General features: G+C 32.7%; 1 protein-coding gene across 1 annotated transcript in view; it reads right to left on the reverse strand.

The window, feature by feature from the left end:
* Rims1 (regulating synaptic membrane exocytosis 1) overlaps window positions 1-24942 on the reverse strand; it is a 446077-nt gene that overhangs the window by 231962 nt on the left and 189173 nt on the right. The gene's annotated exons all lie outside the window — the stretch shown is intronic.

Raw genomic sequence — 24942 nt, forward strand, 5'->3', positions numbered from 1 at the left:
GCATGTTAATATAATTCATGTTAACTGATTATTTTGTTGTGCCAATTGTGGAGTGATTATGCATAAAGGTAAATTCTTTGAATATTTTATGTGCAAAAATGCATTGATTTTGTACTCACAATTAGGTATAGAACTCGAAACTCTGAAAGGTTTTGTTTGTTTGGGAACATAAAAAATATTGCTCAATTAACTTCTAACACCCTGATTTTCAATTCCTTGTTTTCTTGTCTCTAAACTTTTAAAATTCCTCCTCATCCTCAAATACTTTGTTTTGTTTTGTTTTTTATACACTAGAAATTGAACCCAGGGGTACTTTACCACTGAGATACATCCCCAGTCCTTTTCATCTTTTATTATGAAGCAGGGTTTCACAAAGTTGCTGAGTTTGGCCTTGAAGTTGGAATCCTTCTGCCTCATTCTCCTGAGTTAGCTGGAATTAGTGATGTGCTCCACTGCACCCCGTTTCCTGAATCCTTTCATGACTCTTCTGTTCATATTTGAAGTAACAAAATATTACCAAGGGGTTTCTTTGTGTAAATCTTTTCTCAATAATTATGCTTAATAACTTGGGACTATTTCCCCCTATTTTTATATTTATATTCCCCAAATTCTATTTTCTCATGTTCTGGAGCTCCAGAAGAATGTAGTTAAGCTAATAAGTAACTAACTATAATTAACTAATCTAGCATACTTTCTATTTGTCCTTTTCTCATCATCTAGTGAAAAAGGTCATATTTACCTTAAAGATCACTGATTCAGTGTCTACTAATCTGTTCCACTAACTTTTAGAAACAATTGTTGCCAACATATTTTAATTCCTAACTCTTCTTTTTCCTCTCATTGCCTCTTTCCTCTGTAGACTGTTTCTGAGGTCTGCACATTTCCCTAAAAGTTATCTAACATGCTGCTGAATCATCTCTGTTCTTTCTGGGATGAATTTCTTCTGCCATTTTGCAGGGCTCAAGAGGACTTCCTAAATATGCCCATCTTGTTTCTAAACAGGAGGGATCACCTTGGAATAGGTGTAATGAGTGAGTGCATCAGTGACTGGCCTTGCTTTCAGGCAGCAGCATAAAACAGATGTAGGGAATGATGACAACCACCAGTCCCTACCCAAACATAAAAACATTTCTCGATTTTTCATTTATCAAAACAAAGCTGGCAGGTTGAAAGCCCTATTGGGTATTCTTCTAATTTGGCTGTTTCACATCTTTTCTTCTCTGTGTCAGTTTCCTAAATCAAGTTACTTAAGGTCACCTGATTCCCTGACACTGACACTCAGCACCTTCCTCCAGTATGTAGGTAAAATTTCTTAGAGTACAGGCCACAGCCCTCAAGTGTTAGAAAGTTACTGTGAAAATAGAGTCAAACACATAGCTGCGTTTTGCCTCAAGCACACCTGCACAGGAATAGTGCTGGGGCAATGTGGCCTCTCAATGTCCTTGACATGTTGCATGATGTTCTTGACTACTTGTACTGGTAGTTTCTCCTTTTTACATTTACACTGACTATCCCTAAACATAATAACTCACTCTTTGGCTTTTTCCCTTGGGAATCATTTTCTCATTTGTGTTTTGTAATGGCACATTGCATGCTTTCATTGATTAATTCTTTTTGGACTTTCTATTTTGGAGAAGTATCTAAAATGGTATGTTCTAATAACCATGTCTCCTTACCTTCTAGCTCTATTCTAAATTTGTTTGCATTTTGATTTTTTTGTGTTTGTTCCAAGAATTTTTTTGCAGGTGGGAAAATAATTTGTATGTTTAGTATTTTAAATTCTTCTACTCACCCAGAAAAAAAATAGGTAATACTAACTCCCCTTTGCAAATAAGAAAACCAAGGCACTAAGGGTTCAAATTGTTTGCCTGACATTATCCAGCTAATAAGAATACAGACGTTATCTGGGTTAAGGTCTGTCTGAATCCATGTCTTACCTTTTTTATCTTTCCTGTCCTTGGAGAATGACAATAGAGACTTGGATTTCTCTTACATGCTGGGTATCTTTCTTGGGAACTTGCACACCTGTGATATTTATTCTGTCAAGAGAGGCAGTTGCTGTGATTGCCTCATAGTCAAAAAAATCTAGTTGCAGACAACTTAGTGTCAAACACAGCCAGTAAATACAGGATCTGGATTTTGAAACTACTCTAACTCCAAATGCAATATTCTGTTCTCTCCAAGAGCCATCATAGAAGATGGTGATAAATTTTATCATAGTGCAAACACTTAAAACCACAGGCAAGTCCAACTGACATGCTCAAGTCAGGAGAATGTGCATATCCTAAACCAATACTAACATATTTTAAAATTCCTGTGCCTGTTTTTCTTATTTTGCCTGTCTTCTGAATCTGCCAGATTCTTCTCACCCAGAGTACCTGATCAAATACAGCAGCCTCTCTTTTTCTTCTTCTAATGTAAAGTTTTAGTAACTTTATTTTATTTTATTTATTCATTTTTATGTGGTGCTGAGAATCAAACCCAGGGCCTCACATGTGCTAGGCGAGCTCTTTACTGCTGAGCCACAACCCCATCCCGAAGGTAATTTTTAAAATATTTTATTTTGGTTAGATGGACACAATACCTTTATTTTGTTTATTTATTTCTATGTGGTGCTGAGAATTGAACCTAGGCCTCACAGGTACAAGGTAAGCGATCCACCACTGAGCCACAACCCCACTCCCCCTTCTAAAGTAATTTTACAACCTAGAAGACAAAACAATAAAATCCAGCTTTCAAGAGCTAAGAGGAAACTAGGAGTACATCAAGCTCTCTTATGAATTAATATTGTGTATTTTATTGCTTGAAAATGGTCAAGTTATTTGTACAAGTTTATGTTTTTTTATTGTTGTTTTTTACTTTCTGATTGTTCAGAAAAAAGAATTTGATAGAAGACTGAGTTTTGGATAAGTGAGATGCTACTTTATTACTAAACTGCAGTCTCTGTTTAAGAAATGATAGGAGAGTATACAACATTGTTTGCCAGTGTAGTCTAGACTAGTACAATTCAAGGTATGATCTGTGAACTGCTACATAGATCACTGGTCCACATGTGAGACTCTTAGTAATACAGATTTCTTGATCCCATTCAAAAATCACAGAAATATAATTTCTGAGCATGGGACAAGAGAGCTACATTTCAATAAGTCCCCTCAAGTGATATTATATGCCCTGGGCAGATTTAAATTTTTCCAAGTAAAGCATGGAGCAAGTCAAGCATTCAGCTGCTGCTATGACATAATTTCCTCATTCCTTCTCATGGAGATGATAATAAGGTTGCCTTGATATATGGATGTAGGCTGGGCACATACTGTAATCCAGGAGCTTGGGAGCCTATGGCAGGAGGATTGTGAGTTCAAAGCCAGCCTCAGCAATTTAGTGAGGCCTTAAGCAACTCAGTGAGACCCTATCTCTAAATAAAATTAAAAAATAGGGCTGCAGATGTGGCTTAGTGGTTGAATGCTACTGAGTTCAATTCCTAGTACCAAAAAAAATGTATATAATATATATTTTTAAAATAATGTATATATATATATATATATATATATATATATATATATATACACACACACACACAACAAACACACATATATGTATACATATATATGTATATATGTGATACACACCATTGGGAACATTGACTGAAACAATATATGCTCAATAAATGTAAGTTCATAAACCTCTGTTTCTATGATTGGTGATATTTTCAAATGTGTAATTCTAATTGTCACTAAAGTTAACTTGGTTGCATTTAGGTCATCATACTCTTGTTGAATCTTTAGGGAGAAATGCCCATTTCCCACTTTGCTTACTTTAGGAAGACTCCCTTGATGTCAGAGAATGAAGATTAATGAACTTCTTTTGCTAATTACAACTTGTATTATCAGCAGACATAGGGAATAATTCTCTCAACACTGACAGAGAGCAGGAGTCAAAAAGATATATTAAGAACAACATAGGTAATTAATCAATGCCTGAGAAAGCAATCGATCAATTTCTATTTCTTTCTTAGAACACCTTCTCACTTTTAACTTTATCTTTTCTGAATTATCAAATTTCTTTGCAATTATTTGGGGAATCTTCAAAGTATTTTTAAAAAATGTTTTGCCAATTTCTTTGCTTCAAAAATAAACGTCTTGCCAGCTTTCCATTTATTATTATGGACTTGTAAATACTCTTTCCTTAAAGAACATCAAATTTTCACTCCTCTGACTTTTATAAACTTTCCAAATTGCCATTGGATCAGAATTTGGCTCTTAAAAATCAGAAGAGCTATAATATATGTGTAAGAAGTTATATTTTAAAACAATATGTTGATTGTTGAAAAATAAATACTAACTAAAATAAAAGCTTTAAGATAAAAATGCAGTAACAATGTAATATTGATGCTGTAATGGAATTTAGTGGATCAAACTGCACAATATCTCCAAAACACATGTCTCTAAGGAGATTATCCAACATTATGACCTACTTCCATAATCAGTTTTCTACCTTGATATTTTGCTTTAAAAGAGATTTATACAATTTATGCTTAGCCCCTCACAATGGTAGCATTGATAAAATATTGACCAAAAAAATAATCAAACCTCATAGCAAAAAAAGAATAAGAATATGAATAAGGTAAGGTAAATATAAATATGAATAAGGTAAAATATGCTTCTCTCTGAAAAACAAAAAAGAAACTCATATACCAAGTAATAAATTCAGAAAGAAGTAGCTGGGGAAGAAGTAAAAACCATTTAAGTATATAAAATAATAAAATTTCTAAAATAGTCACTGAGCCAGAGTTGGGCTGCCACCAATATTGGTATGTACAGATAAAATAATTTCAAACTTCAAAGTAGCCAGCAAGATAACAAAGAAAAAAATATATATTTTTTCAAAATAGAAACAAAATCAAAATTTTAAAAATTTTAAAAATAAACATCCACTAAGATAAAATGGTTTGTATTTTCCAAGACTCCAAATGATCTCACCCTGAAAAAAAAAAAAAACTGTGTAGAAAACAAAACTCATAAAGGAGAAATCACAGAAAAGACATGTTACACTATTTGAACAGATATCATAAGTAACAAGCCATCTAGTTTCCCAGCGTGAGTTTCCAGGACACATTTTGCTCATTATAATTCATGGATACGCCCTGAAACTATTTGATCAGGCAGCCCTAACATAGTTTGGATGCAGTAACCATTTTATTACAAATATTACAAGCTAAAAGAGCTGAGTTGTCTATTCTTCAGTAGTTTTCAATGAATGAAAAAAATTTGGCTTAATCAATTTTAAGAGAAAAACAAAGCAAAGAAGGGCCCAAATGCATTTGATGAGCAGTCTGGTCAAGACTTACCTAGTTATTTCTGTTCTACTTAGAACCTGTCATTTGCAAGAAAACATGAATTTAAAGATCCTCATTACAACCAGTGTAACTCCACATTATGTACAAACACAAAAGTGGGAAGTTATAGTCCATGTATGTATGTCAAAATACATTCTTACTGTCATGTATAACTAAAAAGAACAAATAAAAAATAAAAAAATTAACATAATTTTCCAATACCAGAAATTTCTTTTTGTTTTTATCTACGGGATAGCTGTAAGAAGTAATGAAAGTGATCAAATTTTGCTATACACATATATGAATATATTACAGTGAGCAATACCTTTATGTATATATCTATATACATATATATAAAGCACCAGTAGAGCAGAGAAATAGGAACAGCGAAAGGAAGAAGGGAAGGAGAAGTGGAAGTACTGGGGACTAAAGTGGAGCAAATTATACTCATGCATATATGATTATGTTAAAATGAACCCCCAAATTATGTATATCTATAATTTACTAATAAATTATTTTTAAAAAAGTAATTTGTAATAATATCCCAATTTTTACAAGAAAATTAAATCCAGAGAGGTAGTATTTTTTTTTTTCAGATCATAAAGCTCCAGTGTGTCATTGTTCTCATGACCCCCAAACAAGGCCATCTCTTCTAACCAGTGAAATCATTTGTTTTATCACATAGTGGAATTTATAGGCCATTTCTTAACACAGATTCACATGTTGTTGAGGTATTATAGAATATTGCAATATTTCACAGGTAATAATGTATGGTCAGATCAGTATAAATAGTTACTTAACTTCTCGGTAAGTTCACATCAGCAAATGTTAACTTTTGAAAGAACATTTTAAAGCAAGACAGCTAAAGAGCCACAGGCTCTCTGGAATTGAGAAGGTCAAACAAAAAATAATAAAAATAATTTTGAAGAAAACAATTTTAAACATGGGGAAAATATTTTTTAAAAACTTTCAAAGCCAGTAAATAAAATGAGAGCAATAACTATGCCTATGTTACAGAAACCAAAGAGTTAATCTGTTACAAAAATGATCTAGAATTACAAACAATTAGGAAATATCAAAGATGGAATAGTATACTTACAAAGATTAAGACCACAAAACGTATATGGTACTAAGGACAAAAAAGGAAGAAATGTTTCCACACACACACAAAAAATAGGGTGTGGGGTTTGTTTTTGTTTCTGCAATTATTAATAGGTTTTGTTCAGTTTGGTTCATTTCAAAAATATTTATGGAGTTAAGTGTAATGCTATTAGCGTGGTGGGAAAGTAATTTAAGATAATAATCTATTTATTGTCCCTGGATTCTTAAAGCTATATTCAAATCAGGCCAACTCTTCTCTGTTTCTTTGTTTCAGGGACTCTTTATAAAATACAACAGCAATGTGGATTTTATGAGAAGAATCCTGGAAGATGCCCCAGTCTTGAAGGAGGTGGGCAGCTGGAGGGATACCAAAAACTCACTCATGCTACCTGGTGTTGGGTATGAGGTGAAAGCTTTAAGGGGAAGGCTGAGTTGTGGGTACAGGGAAGCTGTGTATGGACAAATACAAACTTAAAAAGAAAACAAGGAAAAGTGAGATTTAATTCTCTGTGTTGAAAGTAAACTAAGATTCCCTCCCTTTGTTTTCTTATAGCATTTGTTTAAAGACTTATAATTTTTTTCTCTCCCTGTTTGAAGTGTATGTAAATCTTTTTTTCCCTTTGATGAACATTGATACAAATATTCTTTTTTTGTTTGTTTAAATATTTTTAATTACCATTATTTTTTAATTTATATATGACAGCGGAATGCCTTACAATTCATATTACACATACAGAGCACAATTTTAAAATCTTTTTAATAGCCAAATGAGCCTCATGACAGCTTTGAACCCAGCATTGTTTTTCATAAGGACCAGGAGCCATCTCTTTGAAATGTAATCATCAAGGGAGAGAGCACCCCTATCCCACAAAGGGTAAGGAGCCTAACTTCAGCATATTTAAATTCAGCTTTTTCTTGGCTCTGCCTTGAAAAAGTACTTCTTGTCACAAAGATAGGAAAAGCTTATTTTCCCTTTGGATAAAGTCACATCTAACACAGATGGCCACCCCAATTACTAGGAGAATTTAGGACGTGACAAATGGTGTTACTTATATCCTTTTGCTTGAGGACAAGTTATTGTGCCTCCTAAGAACATGTATGGAATGGGTTGTCTCTTCTAGGTGGGGATTTCCTTTTGTCTTTGAAACCTCTTTGTAGAGGATCTATGATATGTATCACATTCTGGTTTAGTGATTATTCAACAATAAAGTGTTCTCTTCCCCTAGTATCTTTGTGTAAAGGATTTCTGGGTTTGGAGAAGATTTTATTTTTAATTACATTTCCCCAAAAGCTGGATCAGAGGAATGGGTCCTCTGCTTCATCAAAGATCTCCATATTTCAGATACGGTTCAGAACCTCTAGAGTCTTTGTGGTAGGCAGTGGGGACTTGGTAACCAGATAGGCCTTTATAAAATGCTTTGGTAGTGTACACAAAAGGAACAAGGGAGGAGCTTATGGGAGGCATAAGGCCAGGAGGATTAACTTCAGGGATTACTAATACAGAATTTCCTGCTAGTCTCACAGGATAGAGTTTTGCATTAATAATTAATCTAATGTAAATAAACTAGATGATTCAAGTAACTTTGTGAACTTACTACACAGTACATACCACTAAAAGTTGAAAGAATATTCCAAAAGAATATTTCCATGTGACACAATGCATACAATTTAGGAGGTGAAACAAACAAATAAAAAACATTTCACAGTATATATCACTATTATCCGAAAGGGAGAAAGAAAGCAGATCACAGTTGGAAAGTGAAATTGAAGTTCATTAAAAGTTATGTAGTATATTTTTCTTGTTCACAAGTGACAAACATAAAATATTACATCAGAATGATTTTGATAAGATGCCACAAATGAGTGAAAGTTGTAGTCAAAGAAAAGAATATATATTTTTCCATCGTTGAAAGGCATCTCTTTTATACATAAAAAAAAAAAAAATTGTGGGGGGAATGATTTGGCATTGGTAAATTTTAAATCCTAGGGACTATAAAAAGATGTTTCCTTCCTAATGTGCTCAAGGATTCCTTCGCTTTCTTTTTAACTTCTGGTAAGTCACAATTTATCAATTTTTATGTAACATTGGAATTTAAGAGCAAAAGTCATAGATACATATTAAAATGTCTTGTTTTATAATAAAGTACAGATATTTTACTTTTTATCTCAACAAAACAGTTATAAATGTTGATTAACAGATATTGAGAATTGTCATCTAACAAATGCAATAATACGTTTGGTTTTAAAATTTAACACAACAAGCTTTTTAAGATAATTTTTACTGTTAACACAAAGTACTCCAGTTGGATGACAAATTTAGGAATCTATGATTAAGAAGGAAAGTGTCCTCTTAATAAAAAGAATAATGTGTATACAGTATTAAATTACACCTATATGCATAAACATGATTTCTTTAGGTAATTTATATAATGCATTATATACTAGAAAATTACATTATTTTATACAATTATAATAGGTATTAATGTTATATGATTGTGATATATTATATAATAGGTATTTTATTGAATAATTATGCTAAATCTTTCATATCATCTTACTTAATATCATGACTCAATGAAAAATGTATTCTCTCTCTCTTTTAGTAAGAGAGAGGGGAAACCAAAGGTAAAATTAATACTATGATGAGATATTGCTCCTTTTGTTCCAGTAAGGACTGGTTGGCAGTACTGATCAAAAGAGAGTTAATGTACTAAAGCAAGGGTCAGCAACTTGGGTCCTATGGGCCAAATCATACCTGCCATTCATTTTGTATGGTTCAGGAGCTAAGAATAGCTCTTATATTTTTCAATGGTGAGAGAAAAAATAAAAAGTAATATTTCATGACATGTAAAATTATACAAAAGTTCAGATTCCATAAGTAAAGGCATATTGGATTATGATCACACATTTTCACTGCCTGTGGCTGCTTTGAAACTAAAAAGCAGAGTGGGGTCAGTGGGGTCATTTTGACAGAGATTATGAAATCCACACAAGTTAAAATAGCTGGTCTTTTACAGAAAATTTTTGCTTATCACTGGAGAGTAAGGAAATTCAGAAGATCAAATAGTTACTTAAATGTAATTTGATGGGTTGATAAGAGTAACTCTTTAATTAAAAATACTTGGAAATGTGTCCTGTGCTAAATCAATAGGTAGCACTGCACAGGAATGCTACCTTCAGTGGACTTGCAGTTTTCTTGGTTCTGACAATGGTCTCTTGTTGTAGTTTTTACTCTTCTCCTTTTAATTACATCTTGGCATCCATTCAGAATTCTTTTCTTTTTTTCAATATTTTTTAGTTATACATGGATGCAGTATATTTATTTTGTTTATTTACTTTATTGTGGTGCTGAGGATTGAACCCAGTGCCTCACACATGGGAGGCAAGCGCTCTACTGCTGATCCACACCCCAGATGCCCAGAATTATTTTCTTATTTGACAACACTGCCTTCCTGAACATTTGTATTGGCACATCTTGATGACTCTTGCCATCAACCTAACAAGGCTCTCCACACTCTAAGCTAAGTGTTAAAGGAATTGACATTGGAAACTGCTCAACCCTCCACAAGACTTGAGAGAGAGACAGTCCAAGTGAGTAGCCAATCATTAGAAGAAGGTTGGACTTATACCTAAATCCAAACTTTCCAGGGTTTCCCACTCTCCTGCAAATTGCCTCAGTGGTCAACTCTGAAATGTCACAAGGAATTCATATTATGCAGGAGGAGAAAAAGAGTGTAACAGCGATTACATATTGATGTTCTGTCGTTAGGAATAACTCCTACTAGCTCTAAAATGTTTAAGTATGTGCATTCATATTTGTATCATAGTTCATAATGAAATACTTAAAACATAACATTATTTTTAAGGCTTTCTGTGAATGCAAACCCCAAAAAATCAGTTTCAAAAGAAGACATCATGATATAAGAAATAATAGACATGAATGATCCTCCAACTGTCATTGTTGGAAATTTTGTATTGCCTACTATAAATTAGATGACAATAATCCTACAGTTGCGAAAGATGCAGAAGACTAAATATTTGCTAAGCCCCAAATTAGTAGAATTAATTACAGAGTTCTTTCTGAAATAAATAGAAATAATGCAGAAAATCTTATCACAAAAATCTATAGTAACTCATTAAGGAATAATATTATTTGAGTATATAAAATTCTATTTAATATTTGTAATTCATTAACCAAAAATCTAAATGGGGATTAAAAACTTTTTACAGAGCACCAACAAAACTAAATAAAGACAAACCCAAATATATGTAGCAAATTTAATCACATTGTAAGCCATCAACTTGACAGTGTACATTCATCTGACTTTAAAAGGATGGCAAAATTTCTGCATACATTAAGAATTTGGGTCACAGATTTCTAAAATTATGTTCTTTCTAAAAAAAGGTAAATTGAAATAAGGATGAAATCAGTTTCTAATAATACTATACTTTGTTGATACTGTGCTACTTTATTAATGTCTAACAATTCAATGCCTGTAAGTCTTTTACTTTCAAACATGTGACTACCGAAGTTTGGAATTTAAGTGATTGTTCCAATTAGTAATAAACAAATGGCCAAAAAGTGTATGAGTGCATGATTAAAAGCATTCATAAAACAGAAACTAGATTCCTTGCAAAACTTAAGAGAATGGTCTAAAACATTAAACTCTATGTCTTCCCATCTGTCATGCATGCACCATTCAGTATTGAGGTTGTTCCTATTTGAACATGATTAAACAGAAGGGCATGTGGGAACTTCGTGTTATTTTGCTCTAGTCAAGAATCTTCTAGAATAATGTGTGAGAAGAGAACTGAATGAGAACTGTATAGTCCTGTTACTTTTTGTAATATGGATAGAGTACAGAAGGAAAAGCCAGAGGACACAGATTTGCTAAGAAAGTTCTAAACAGTAGCTAAAAAAAAAAAAAAAAAAAAAAAAAAAAAAGCTAAAGATTTTGTTTTAGGTAAGAGATATGCTAAAATACAAAATTACATTTAGGGTTCCAAACACTGAAATTTCAAAAAAACAAAAAACTTAATTGAGGAAAACAAGTACAGAGAAGTGCCATTCATTCATTTATTCAAAGTTCACTGAATACTGGCTATATTTGAAGACTTTTGGTAAATGCTAAGCAAATCACCAGGAAAACACACTCTACACTATCTAAGCAATTAAAACAAAATGAAGGAATTAATATTTGTTTCCAAGTAACATATGATATTTAATATTTTCTTTGGAATGTTATAAGCAGTATAGAATTTTTATAATAAGAATTTGTCTTAGAGAAAATTAACAAAATGATCTTATTTTTAAGTCAAAAGCTCTCAGGCAGGTGCCTTGAATTTTCAACAACATACTGTTAGCATTTTGACATATAGGAAATTACTATACTTCCCTGGCCTCACTTTTCACCTCTACCTATGAAGACTTTGACTTACAATAACTATTATGACTCCAGTGTGGATAAAATAATGCATGCTGGCAACTAATTTGCAGAATCTTTTGAAAGTGATATACTAATGTAAAAACAAATTATAAAAGTAGTCCTTTTATTGACTTACACTTACAAATTGTGCCAAGAAAATAATTCCTTTATTTTTCTCCAATCATCACAATATCTTACTTCAGCAATGAAAAGTTACTGTTCGGCACTGTGTTTAAATAATACAAATTTTTTTCTTTTTAAAGAATTGCATGGGGCAGGTGTTTAGCTCAGTGGTACAGCACTTGTGTACTACTCATAAAACCTTGGGTACAATTTCCAGCATGACAAAAAAAAAAGGAGGAAGGGGGAGGGGGAGGAGGAGGAGGATGGAGGAGGAGGAGGAGGAGGAGGAGGAGGAGGAGGAGAATAAGAATTAAAGAATTACTAGAAAAAAATACTGCCAGTATTCATTTGATGTTTGATATAGTAATATTTCAGAAAACATTCTCATATTAAAAATTGAACATATTATAGGTTAATTATTATTATTTAAGCCTTGTTGACATAATACTAACTGCTAATTGAAAATCACTTCAAAACTTTGATATTTTCCCATTGCAGCAACTAAGACCCAAACTTATTACTAGATTTCACCAATGGGCCAGACAACTCAGCAAGAGATTGAAGCATTAAGAACTTCAAGAGGAAAACGTCATTTGGTGCTACATAAGAATGAAATAAAAATACCAAAGTAATTTTTGAAAATATTTACCAAAAAGTATTTTAAATTCTTTTTTGCTATCCATTCTAGAATAAAAATTTAAATTATTCATGTTGAATTTAGCATAAAGCATAAGTTATTACATGGGAAGAATGGTTTTTATTCTGTATAAGGACTTACATTATTTGTTAAAAAGGCCAACATTTTCAAAATTACTTATATAGAAGTTCAACTTGAATTCAATTTCAATTCAATGCAATTTCCTAATCTTTCAAAGGCTATAAAAGTACAAAATAATGAAATCTAGATACATTCTGTAGAACAATGATGAATGCGATTAAGAAGCTAAAAACTTGGGGAGAAAGTTTTGGAAAATATAGTACAGATTAAGAATTGGCTGAGTAAAACAATGATCAATTCACAATCCAACACAGACAAAAGAAAGCCTGAGAAGTAAAGGGGCCACCCAGTGATTCCTGGAGCAAGGATAAACAAGGGGTGTAGTGGATGAAAGCAAAGACAGCCTATTTCAGCTGTGCCATGGCTCTGCATACTGCCCTATGGCTCCATATTTCATTCTTTTCATTACCTTTCCAAAGGCAAATACGACATACAAAGTCCAGCAGGGTGTTACCCAGTGGGCTTTTCAAGGTAGGAGGACTGTGCTGATTGAAAAATGGAAGACAGTACTGCTGACAGGGAACTGACTCCACAAATCTAGAAGCCAAAGGCTTACTTCTCAGTATTTATCACATATTTTTTGAGTCTGTATCAGGTATTGTTGTTGGTATTGGGAATAACACAGATACCAAAACAGTCTCCTTTTTTTTCATAAAGCTCACATGAACAAAGAAACATATATATATATATATATATATATATATATATATATATATATATATATATATTTTTTTTTTTTTTTTTCAGAAGGAAAGGACTATGGAGAAAAAATAAATATGGCAAATGGGAAATGATATTCTGTGGTAGAGAGGTGGCCACAATTTTGTAAGGAGCAATTAGAGCTGCTTTGATAACATAGGGGTTGAGCAGAGACATGAAGAGAATTTGGGAGTGAGGAAGGAAAAGACTGTTTCAGAAGAAGAGCTATACTAGGAACCCTAGGCAGGTTTTTGTTTAGTACACTCTAAGGACACGAAGAACACAGAACAGAAGACAGAAGGCAGGTGGAGGAGTGGAGGAAAACAAGTGTATGTAAGTAAAGGTTGCAGAATAATTGTAATGGTTTTAATTTTTATTCTAAATGAGATAGGAAGTTAGTAAAGGGATTTGAATAGAGATTATGGTATTGTCTGGTTTATACATTACAACAGTTATTTTAGCTGAGATTGGTTTCCGGGAGTGGCTCAGAGATGTCGAGAGGCTGGAAGGATAGGCTACTATCCTTCAATGCAATAATTCAGACAAGATAGTGTCTTGGACCAGGCTGATAAAAGTATAAGTGATAAGAATTGCATCGTGAATATGTTGAAGGGAGATGTAACAGTTTCCTGATGGACTGGATATAAGATATGAAAAAGAGGGGAAAAAAAAGATGAGGTCAGGAGGTTTTCAAGATTTTTGGTTTGTGCATAATAAATAATGGAGTAGCCACTTACTGCAGTGAAGAAGTCTGGCACAATCTGGTCTGAATGGTAAAAAGAGGAGCTGGGTTTTGCACATGTTGCAGTTGAGATGCTTCTTGAATATCTGCTAATACATTGGACTGACAGACTGAGGTTGTCCTGAAGTTCTGCTTTCTATTTACTAGAACAATCAGAACTCTGTCATAGATACTCAGAAACTCGGAGACTCCTGCATTGGCTCCAGAGAAGCATGATCCGCAAAACAACTGGAATGAAATGAATATCAATGCCCTGGATGGTGCTAGGAAAACAGCTGTAGGCAGGCAAGACAGGAGTGGTAGAGTGCAGTGGCACAGAGCCAGAAGGATCAAGAGTCCATGCCTTGAATTCCCTGCTGCTTGACATCCTCCCAATGGTATTCTTCTTACATTTTCCAAGAAATTGGCAGTTACGACTAATAGAAAACAAAAGCTTTCCTCTTTGTCTAAAACAAAAAATTCAAACGGATCAATCTCAAATTTCAAAGAAGAAACATGGATGAAAATTACCTTTGAAAAAATGTTGGACTTTTTGGAGGCATCAGAACAAGTGAGCTCTCAGAAACAGTCATATTATATAATATTAGAAAATTTTTGGAAAATGTTACATAAAAATGAAACCCTGCAATTATTTTGAGGTATATTTCTTCCATCAAAACAGAATAATGTGTTTGTCTTTCTGATGATTTAAAACTCAGCTGAGAGGATGATCATGTAAGAACTTTGAGATTCTTGCATATTTTTATTGGTGCATTATAATATATATATATATATATATATATATATATATATATATATATATATATATATATAATTACATATTTATACACACATATATGATGGTGGGATTCAGCTCTGGGATTTCTTTAAAAATATTAGTAATGGAAGTAAAGGTGAAGGAAAAAGTATGAGAAGAAAATTCCAGGAAATTCATTATAAACATAATTAAAGGAGAAGATCATGTAAAAAAAGTGAGAAATGATGACTGAGGAGACAATCAACTTACTTGAAGAAAGACTCGCCTTTAGTTCAAAAGAACACACCAACAACATCAGTAAGACACTGACAATTAGCTATATCTTTGTACAACTTTTTCTTTTATCTTGAGGACAAAGAAACTTTAAAAAAAACCTCAAAACAGATTAATCAAAATTTCACTTTTAAAGAAACAATAGATGCATCAATTATATAATTTCTTTCTTTTAATCAATCTCTACTAAATTTTCTACACTATACTCACTAATTTATCATAATAGTCCAACTTTCATTCTTCATGAAAAATTGAAAATAAAAATACAGGAAAATATGGATATGGAAAATGAAATATGTTTACATTGTAAGGACTGGAGAATAGTGGGGTTTTTTTTGGGGGGGGGAATGAATGGGGTTTGACCACTGAGCCACATCCCCAGCCCTATTTTGTATTTAATTTAGAGACAGGGTCTCACTGAGTTGCTTAGTGCCTTGCTTTTGTTGAGGCTGGCTTTGAACTCACAATCCTGCTGTCTCAGCCTCCTTAGCGACTGGGATCACAGGTATGCACCACCACACCAGGCTTGAAGGACAGTGTTTTAATTCCTCGATCTCTAGAAAAAGAAAGCTCTCTTAAAGAAAAATAAGAGAACACATTATACTTCATAGAAATGAAAGACTGAGTCAGGTGAGTATTGGCAAATAAATAGCTCTGTGCCAACTGTGTGGTTCAAGAAGAGTAATTACAAAACTACTGAACTGGACTGTGCCCCAGGAATTCCTAAGGCTGCTGTGGAATCTGTGGAATCTCTGACATTCACTGCACAGGAATTATGCTTTCTAATCTAGTGTTTGAGAAAGGCATACTTAATAAACATTACTTAATTATTGATATTAACATTTAACACACTTATAAAAGAAGAGAACCTCTTCTTTTTCTTTCTTCCTTTCTTTCTTTCTTTCTTTTTTTTTTTTTTTTTTTTTTTTGGTACTGGATATTGAACACAGGTGTGCTTTGCCACTGAGCTACAATACCAGCTTTTGTTTTTTTATTGTTTATTTTGAGATAGGGTTTTGTTAAGTTGCTGAGGCTGACCTTAAACTTGTGATCCTCCTACATCAGCCTCCTGAGTCACTGGATTACAAGTGTGCACCATCACACTCCTTTAATTAACAGCTTATTTCAATGACTATGAATTGGGTGAATATTGTTTGACAAGAAATATGTTCATCATTGAGTATTCAAGGATGTATTTAGTATTTCCATGCCTTCAAAAATTTTATAAGCCAAGGCTACACATGAAGAAATGTAAAAGGTGCAGTAAGACCTAGCTGCCTGAGATGCTCAGGGTCTTGGTCTTTGGTGGACAGTTCTTCATCAATTGGAAAAATTAACACTGAAAGAAATTAAAGAAATGCATGAAAATATAAAAAAGCAGTACATATTCAGGGAACTTGGCAATTATTGTTAGATGGCAACTAAATCCAATCCATATTTGAAGCATAAATATTATGTGAACTTCTTTAAATTATTCTCTGATATTTAATCACACTTTAGGCATCTCCAGCAACTGTAAATTTTAAGAGAACTAAAATGTATAGATCTCAGAAAATACAGCCTTACAGGGAACAACCATACATTAGTATGACACACAAATCTAAAAAGTAATAATAATAAAAATTAAAGTCTTAGTAAGTCTAAAAGTAAAGTATGGAAACAAGGAAAATATCTAAGAATTAGAATAAAATTAAAAACAAAAACTTTGTGGTCTTGTATCCCAAACACCACTCCAAGGTTTGACTTGATACTTCCCCTAGAAATTTTTTTGACTTAAAGCACATCATGATCTTTTCTTTGTGATTTCATACGTAGTTTGGCTTGTACCCCACTTCCCCCAAAATAATTTTAAGTATACTCCTGGCTCAGTGACTCATATGGCTGGTCTTCATATTTCTATGTAGTTTAAAGGACACAAACATTTTCAAATACCCTATAACTAACTAAAGAGTCACAGGGCATAGTATTTTTCCCATGGAAAACTTCATTTTCTACTTTTACCCGTATTATTAGCTACAAAAGCATTTTATTGGTCAATATAAACATTTGACTGATTTGTATGAAAATTAAATCTTTTACAATACAGATGGTTATAAACTAATTCAAAAATTTATTTTTCCAACATTATAAAGCAAAATATTTGCTGTTGAAATTTATGTATGTAAATATTATGTATACATATTACACAACAATAAAATTAATTTTCCAATTAATAAATTTATTTATTAAATGCTAGCAAGGCATAGAAACAAGGACTCCTTCAGATCTAGATATCTAACTTCAAGTTATGGTGGTACAATTTAGAACATGTTTTTTTTAAAAAAATTTAAAGTATCTGGAAAACTACTCTAATAAATATAAAATATATACTGTAAATTTTTTTCAATTTTTAAAAAATATCCTCAAAATTGATACTTTAAAAGGTCATAGTCATAGACTGGTCCTTTATAAGCAAATAGGCATAAAATGTTTGTGGAACTAAAAGATTTGAGTAGAAATGTTGGTTGAATTACCAGTCATCATCCTGCATACTAACAGGGATTTCTAGTGAATTCTATTTATTTTTTAATATAGCATACCAAAAAATTATTATTCATCAATTTAGCATTTTATTATACAAGTACACACATATATAAATGCACACTTTTAAGATGAATTCATTAATAAATTTATGAAAGAAAGGATTTCTTATATAGACATTATATCAAACAGAATTTAACATAGTCAAGATAAAATAAAAATCCTTAAATAAATGAATGAATGAGTGCATGTTACCTAGGGAAAGACTTTGCTCTTCATTATCATAATTAATTTTCATGGCTGCTTGGTTAAACAAAAGTGAACTTGGTGATTAAATGCAATTGATTTTTCCTGAATACTAAACAACTTTCATATTAAATCGATCAAAAAGCACTTTGCCATGAATCACCAGCGAAAATGCATTTATGGAAAAGATTGAGATAGCAATTTTGAAAGAAAAATTATCATATATAGATATATATAAGACTCCTGATGAGAGAAAAACCTACACATAAAGAAACAAAAATGAATAAGCAAATTAATAAATCAACACAGGACCATGAAGAGTCTACTTGAATAGCATTTCCAATGTAATGATATTAGAAGGTCTGTGAACATTTCCTAAACAAAAGGGTCAAAACTGATAAAGATTAGGGTTTAAAGCAGCCATTTAAAGTCTCCGGAAATTGTCCAAAGTGTATGTAGCACATGGAAAAACATTAAAGGAACTCCCCAAATTTCCACACAACAGCAAGAGTCTGTTACGCTGAACCACCACCAGTTCCCTGTCTTCTCCCGTCTCAGATCAGGAAGATGGAAGCTCCACTCTAGGTGGTTGTACCAAAGAACTCCCTCCTCCCAGTTTTGCCTGTTGATTGCAATGGCCCCTCCTACAGAGGCACAACAATATTTTTCACCCCACATCCAGCAGAAGCTCTACTATAGGCAGTGCAACTAAGTGGCCAGGACTCTTCCTACACCCAGCTGCTGCTCTCAGGGTTGAAGCTCTCTGTTAGGTGTGGCAAGGTAAGATAACTGGACCCTAATCATGCCAGCATGATTATAGTGTGGAGGTTCTGTGCCAGGAAAAGCTAGCCAAGAAGACCAAGAATTACTCATTCTAACCAGTGCCTCACACATATAGCAGAACTGTCCATCAAAGAGAAAGAGATTGCTTGATGGGGTGCAAAGGTTCTGACCAGGAGAGGCAGGTCATAAGAAGAGAAAAATCTCTGTAGCTTTCCCAAAGGATACTGGCTTCATTTGAAACAGAGGTTCAGAAAATTTAGAGGTTTTAGCATTGTCACAAACACCGGAGATTCTGTTGGTGATTAGTTAACAGGAGGCTAAGAAGCAATAAGTGAAAAAGTAGACATACTAGATGTTAAAGAGCAGGAACTAGGGAGATAGCCAGCTAAGACAAGAGATAGCCAGGAAATGAAGCAGGATTTAAAGACTGTTCAAAATTACCCCTGCAAAGGGATTCAAATTTAATTAGCTGATTACTGAGTTATTTATACCCAGAGAATTATTAAAAATAATATAAGAATTGGCTAAGTGCACAGTAGGTAAATTATGGAATCAACAGATGAATGGTTTAAGAAACCGTGGTATGTGTGTGTGTGTTTGTGTATATACATATACTGATTTATACACACACACACACACACACACACAAATGGAGTTCTACTCAGCCATTAAGGACATTTGACAGTAAATGGATGGAAATGGAGACTATCATGCCAAGTGAAATTATCCAAATTCAGAAACTCAATGGACAAATGTTTTCTCATATGTGGGAGCTAGAGTAAAATAAAGAAAAGGGAGGAAGGAAGAACAAGATTACATAAAGCACCAATCAAATGTAAATGAATAGAGAGTAAAAAGGAAGTCTAGTAGAGGAAGGAGAATGGGAGAGGAGAGAAAGGGGGAGGAAAAGGGGAGAATCATGAGCTGAAATTGATTTCCATGTATGTATAAGTTTGTTGGGATGAATTCATCTACTCTGTATATCTAACTATAAAGCTCTAATAATAATAAAAATGATAAAGATAGGTACTATAATCATATATGAAAAAAGTGGCTAAGTAATTAGTGGAGACTAACAGTTGGAGTGACACTAGCAGAGGCCTCTAGAGGTTTAATAGGGGGAGAGCAAAAGAAAAACATAGAGTGTTTTTAAAAAACAAAACAAGCAAAACAAAACTGTTTTCACTGATGGAGAATAGATCAGAGTGATGTGTGCACTCCAAGGTTGTGGTCGACATCAGAGGCTGTGCACTGTGGGGGCAAAGAGACTTCACTAAAAAGGCACAGCTAGCTAATAAACCAATGAAGAAGAGAATCAGCAAAGAGAAATAAGTTCTAGTGGTGAAGATGGAGGTTAGTGTGCAGGTTTGAAAAATCCTCAAATTTTATTAAAAAAAGTTATCTATGCATATAAGAAATTGAATGAACTCCATGTAGAAAAAAGCACAGAGTTCCATACCCAGACACAGTTTCATATGGCACATGGAAATACAGAAGTTATCAAAATAGCATATATTCAATATGTACAAGGTAATCTCAGTAAAATTAACTGCTGGTGTCTCATAAATAAACAATGGAGCCCATAAGGCAGTGATGTGACATATTTAATATGAAAGAAGAAAACTCTTGTCTACCAAGAATCCTATATCCAGCAAGTTTATTTTCAAAAATGAAGATTAAATAAGGGCTTTCCAAGATAAAGAAAAGCTGACATAATTCACTGCTGGAAGATCCAATTCAAAGTTCAAAGTGACACCAGACAATTTTGTGAATCTTCACAAAAGGAAAAAACAAAACAAAGAACAGTGGTAAAGATAATTATGTAGATAAGTATAGAAGTATAATTTTATGTTCCTCTTCTTTTGTTCATGTAAACGATTTTTTAAAATTGTACAAAACTATATTCATATGAGTATTACTAAGCCTATAACACACAGAAATAAAACATATTTGACAATAACAGGATAAACGAAGTGGGTGGGAACAATGTTTTGGAGTGAGGGGTAGCTTGAATCTACAGGAAAAAAAAATGAAGAGAACCAAAATTAATAAACACAAATTTAATAAAACTGACCCTGAAATACGTACTTGTTCTCATTTCTCCTCTCAAATTCTTTAAAAGACTCACATTAGATAATGTAATAATTGTGGCAATGTGTTGTTTGCCTTTTATATAATTTAGGATTAGTATATATAAGAAGAAAAGCAACACAGAAAGGGTAGGGGGGAGAAGAACAAGTCATATAGAATTAATGAACCTCTGTCCCTCCCAGAAATGAAGGTAGTACAAATGTGAAGCAGATGCATGTCAGTCAGATGTATACTGAAAACTCTAAAGCTATTAGAAAAATAACAAGACATATACTGAAAAAGAAAATCACTGAAAGTACTAAAATATGACTAAAAAGTACTAATATCATGATAAAGAAATCAGTAAAAACAGAATGGAGGAACAAAAACCGAACCCAAATAGTAAAAATAGAAACAAACAAAACTATGTCAATAAGGAAATTAACGTAAATGCATTAATGAATCCACTCAGCTTGTCAGACTAGATAAACAAAACAAAACATCAAAATAAAACAAACAATAGACAAAAGTCTTACAGGAGATATACTTTGGGTTCAAAGTTGGCAATAAGATAAAATTATAAGTCTGGGAAAAAACACCATTTAAACAGCAACCTTAAGGAAGTGGAATGGCTCTACCACTGTCAGTAAAATGGGCCTGTGACTATACTATATTTTCCACTAAGGGCAACACTGATACAAAAGGTATTTCCTGAAGAAATATGTTGCGTGGTAAACATCAGGGATATACTATAAGTTGGGTAGTAAATGACAGAAATCTGATTGTTGCTCTTCATGTGTTTATGTCTTACTGCTAGAGAAAATATCTTATGCACCCTGAAAGACAGCCTTTTAAGGTATGGATCTAACTTATGCACCCTGAAAGACAGCCTTTTAAGGTATGGATCTAACTTTCTGTGTTAATTTTGTACTTTTGGCTCAGAGGTAAAACTGAACTTGTTAGTTCTCTTTGTGAGTTTAAAAAACTGTATTTTCAATCAGAGATAAAATTCTCTTTGTTTGCACTCTAGGAATTATTAGTCCATACAGGTACTAGATTCCAAGTAATTTTAAATTTCACAGAGCTTCTGACCTGATTGATTTATATACATTAATGAGAATTTATGTAATTCAAATTTAGGAAAATAATCAACAGAGAAGAAACTGAACTGTTCCATGAAATTTCTAACCAATAAAGCATTTTATATAAATCCACTAAGTCAAAGTGAATCTTGGGAGGTATCAAAGTAGCTTGATAATTTTGGATTAAAGTGGCTTTGTGAAAACCACAAAAAGATATCACTTCATTTCACATGCAACATGATGGTTATTAATCAAAATGACAGATAATAGCAAGTATTGATAAAAAATGTGGAGGAATTGGATCTTTTATTATTGCTGTGCTGTTGCTTGAGAAAGCAATTTGGCAGTTTCTCAAAATATTACACATGGAGTCATCACATGACCAGGAAATTCCACTGCTAGGTGTTTAAATAAGAGATCTGACAATTCATACTCACAAAAATATTAGGAAGATTGTCCACAGTCTAATCTTAAGCTCTGGAAAGCTGATCCTACCACATCCCTTTTCTTATCTTAGAAAAGGCTCATTTTCTATACTTGATGAATTTCTTATCCCTACTATGGATTCTTTTCACACTAATTTGTGAAATCATTATTTCTTGAAACAGACTTTATAACTATTAGAAATGATTTGGGAAGGAGAAAAAACCATACTAACCAGGCCTATAAACTTCCTAACCATTACTGAATATCAGCAAATATTTCCAAAATAGTAATGCTAAATGCAAGAGATTAAAATTCTTTGAAAAACAGTGTAGCAAATTTTGAAAGCACATTTGTAATTAAAATTTCACAGCTTTCTGACTTATCTTGCATAACAGTTTTTTCAACTTGATGTTTTATTCCCCTCTAGGATAAGCACAACAAAACCAGACAAAACACCTTGAGAAACCTAATCAACCAAATTGCCTAATGAAAGTTCTCCTCTTCATGCATACTAACATTTTTATTGATATATTTATCTAAATTTATACACTTTTATATATAGGTTTAGGTAAAGAATAACTTTAGGGGAAGAATCTATAAGAAAAATTCTGCCAGAGAAATCCATTCAAGTATCTAGAAGAAAAAAAGAAAACATGAAGGTGGGTCCAGATAAATCTTAAAATCACTTTTTTGAGTGAGGAAAGGTTGCAAATTACCACCATATGCTAGCCACGCCATGGACTAAATATGAATAACTGGGAGATTTTTCATAATAATAATAAATATTTAATGCAATCACTCAAATCATATTTTAAAATAGTTATGCTCTGCTGATTTGCTTGTGTTTATTTAATCCTAGCAATAGGAAAAAATAAAATTATTACTTTGATTTTTTTAAGAGCAGAGTCTATAAAGGGGAGATTTTTATGTTATTAAAAATCAACCATCTCACAGATAATACCATATGAAAAGGATAGTTTCACACTCAGCTGTTATTGTTTAATTCCATTCAAAACTTACCTTTTATAAGTATTTTAAAAATAAAAACACATTTTGTTTCATTAACATAATATTTAACATAATTTTTAAGAGCAACACTAATGAAAAGTTATAAGGGTTCAGATATAAAATTGGGAGTTTGTAAACATAATGCCTCATTACCTTGATATAAAATAGCATTTTTACACATACTTTAAAAACCTTATATATGTATAACTTTCACATTTTGAAAGGATAAGAAAATTGTTGGGTGTTGTTTTTCAGAGTGAGGCTGGCATTTATTATAAAATGTTCTTAAAAATCCTGACACTTCTTATGAAAATATGAATAAATTAAAAATATACCAAATACATTTTTATTTACTATATTTAAACTAATCCATCCCACTCAAAATAAATTAATACCAATGGAAATTTATGGGAAATCCCAAAGGAATTGAATTTGGATGATTCAATTCCACTGACTTACTATGGAAAAGTGTTAATGGTATCAAGGGAGCTATCTAAATTCAATCCTCTGCCACCAAATAGAGTCTAACAAAGATAAAAGCAGCAGAAACAGGCTATGGGGAATTTTAAAGTATCTGTACATATTTAGGCTGAAAGATGGGTTTCAATGAAATAAAATATAATCATAATTTTACCAATAAGGCTAGGAACATGTGCAAAATAATTTCCTGTTAAAACCTATCATATACAACCATTTCAAAGTGATTCATTATAATAGCCATTTTCTTTATAAAAAAATAGTCCATAATCTTCCAATTTATTATTAGACAAGATTTAGGCTAAGATGAAATTTTAGAGCAAAATACTGTTGACTAAAAAATATGACAATAAACATTTCACTGGACTTAATAAAAATATTTATACATTGGCCTTTCTTAGGCTTTCTATAGGATTTTAATTACATTTCTTCTCCAAGTTAACAAACCAAGAAGAACTCATTGTTGTTTTATTGATCAGATGAATATTGGTTTTGGAAAAGTTTTAGACATCCTTTTTCTTCTTCCCTTTTCATACACACACACACACACACACACACACGTGAACACACCTTCCTGCAAATCATAATGTGACAACCAAAAATAAAAGTGCTCAGAGGAAGTAGGAAAGGACTGGCAATTGGTACTTTAATACTCTGCCATTTCTTTAACAATTCCAAGACAAAATCTGACTTTGGTTTCCTTGGACTAGAAAGACAATTCATTGAAGAATTGCCTCAATAGGCTCAAAAAGTTTTAAAATAAATTATGACTGAGTACTAAAAGTAGTAGATACATGCAATTTCACCAAAGTGATGAAAATAATTGAATGTGAGTATATTGCATATAATCTTTCCATTCTATTTTTAGTCTGAGAACCACCAAATCCACCAGAATTCTCATTATGCAGTTAGTTATTGTAACAAGCACCAACCACCTTCCCACAGGGAAAGTCCTATAAAAGGACAGCAAGTCTGGCCAGCCCTTCAGGAGAGCACAATGCTAGCATTGTTATTTACTTACACTTTTATTCTTTAAAGGAATTTAAAATCATCCACATTTCAAGTTTAGACTCATATAAAGTAACAATAATTATGAAAC

Source organism: Callospermophilus lateralis, chromosome 6 (genome assembly GCF_048772815.1).
Source record: "Callospermophilus lateralis isolate mCalLat2 chromosome 6, mCalLat2.hap1, whole genome shotgun sequence".
NCBI lineage: Eukaryota > Metazoa > Chordata > Mammalia > Rodentia > Sciuridae > Callospermophilus > Callospermophilus lateralis.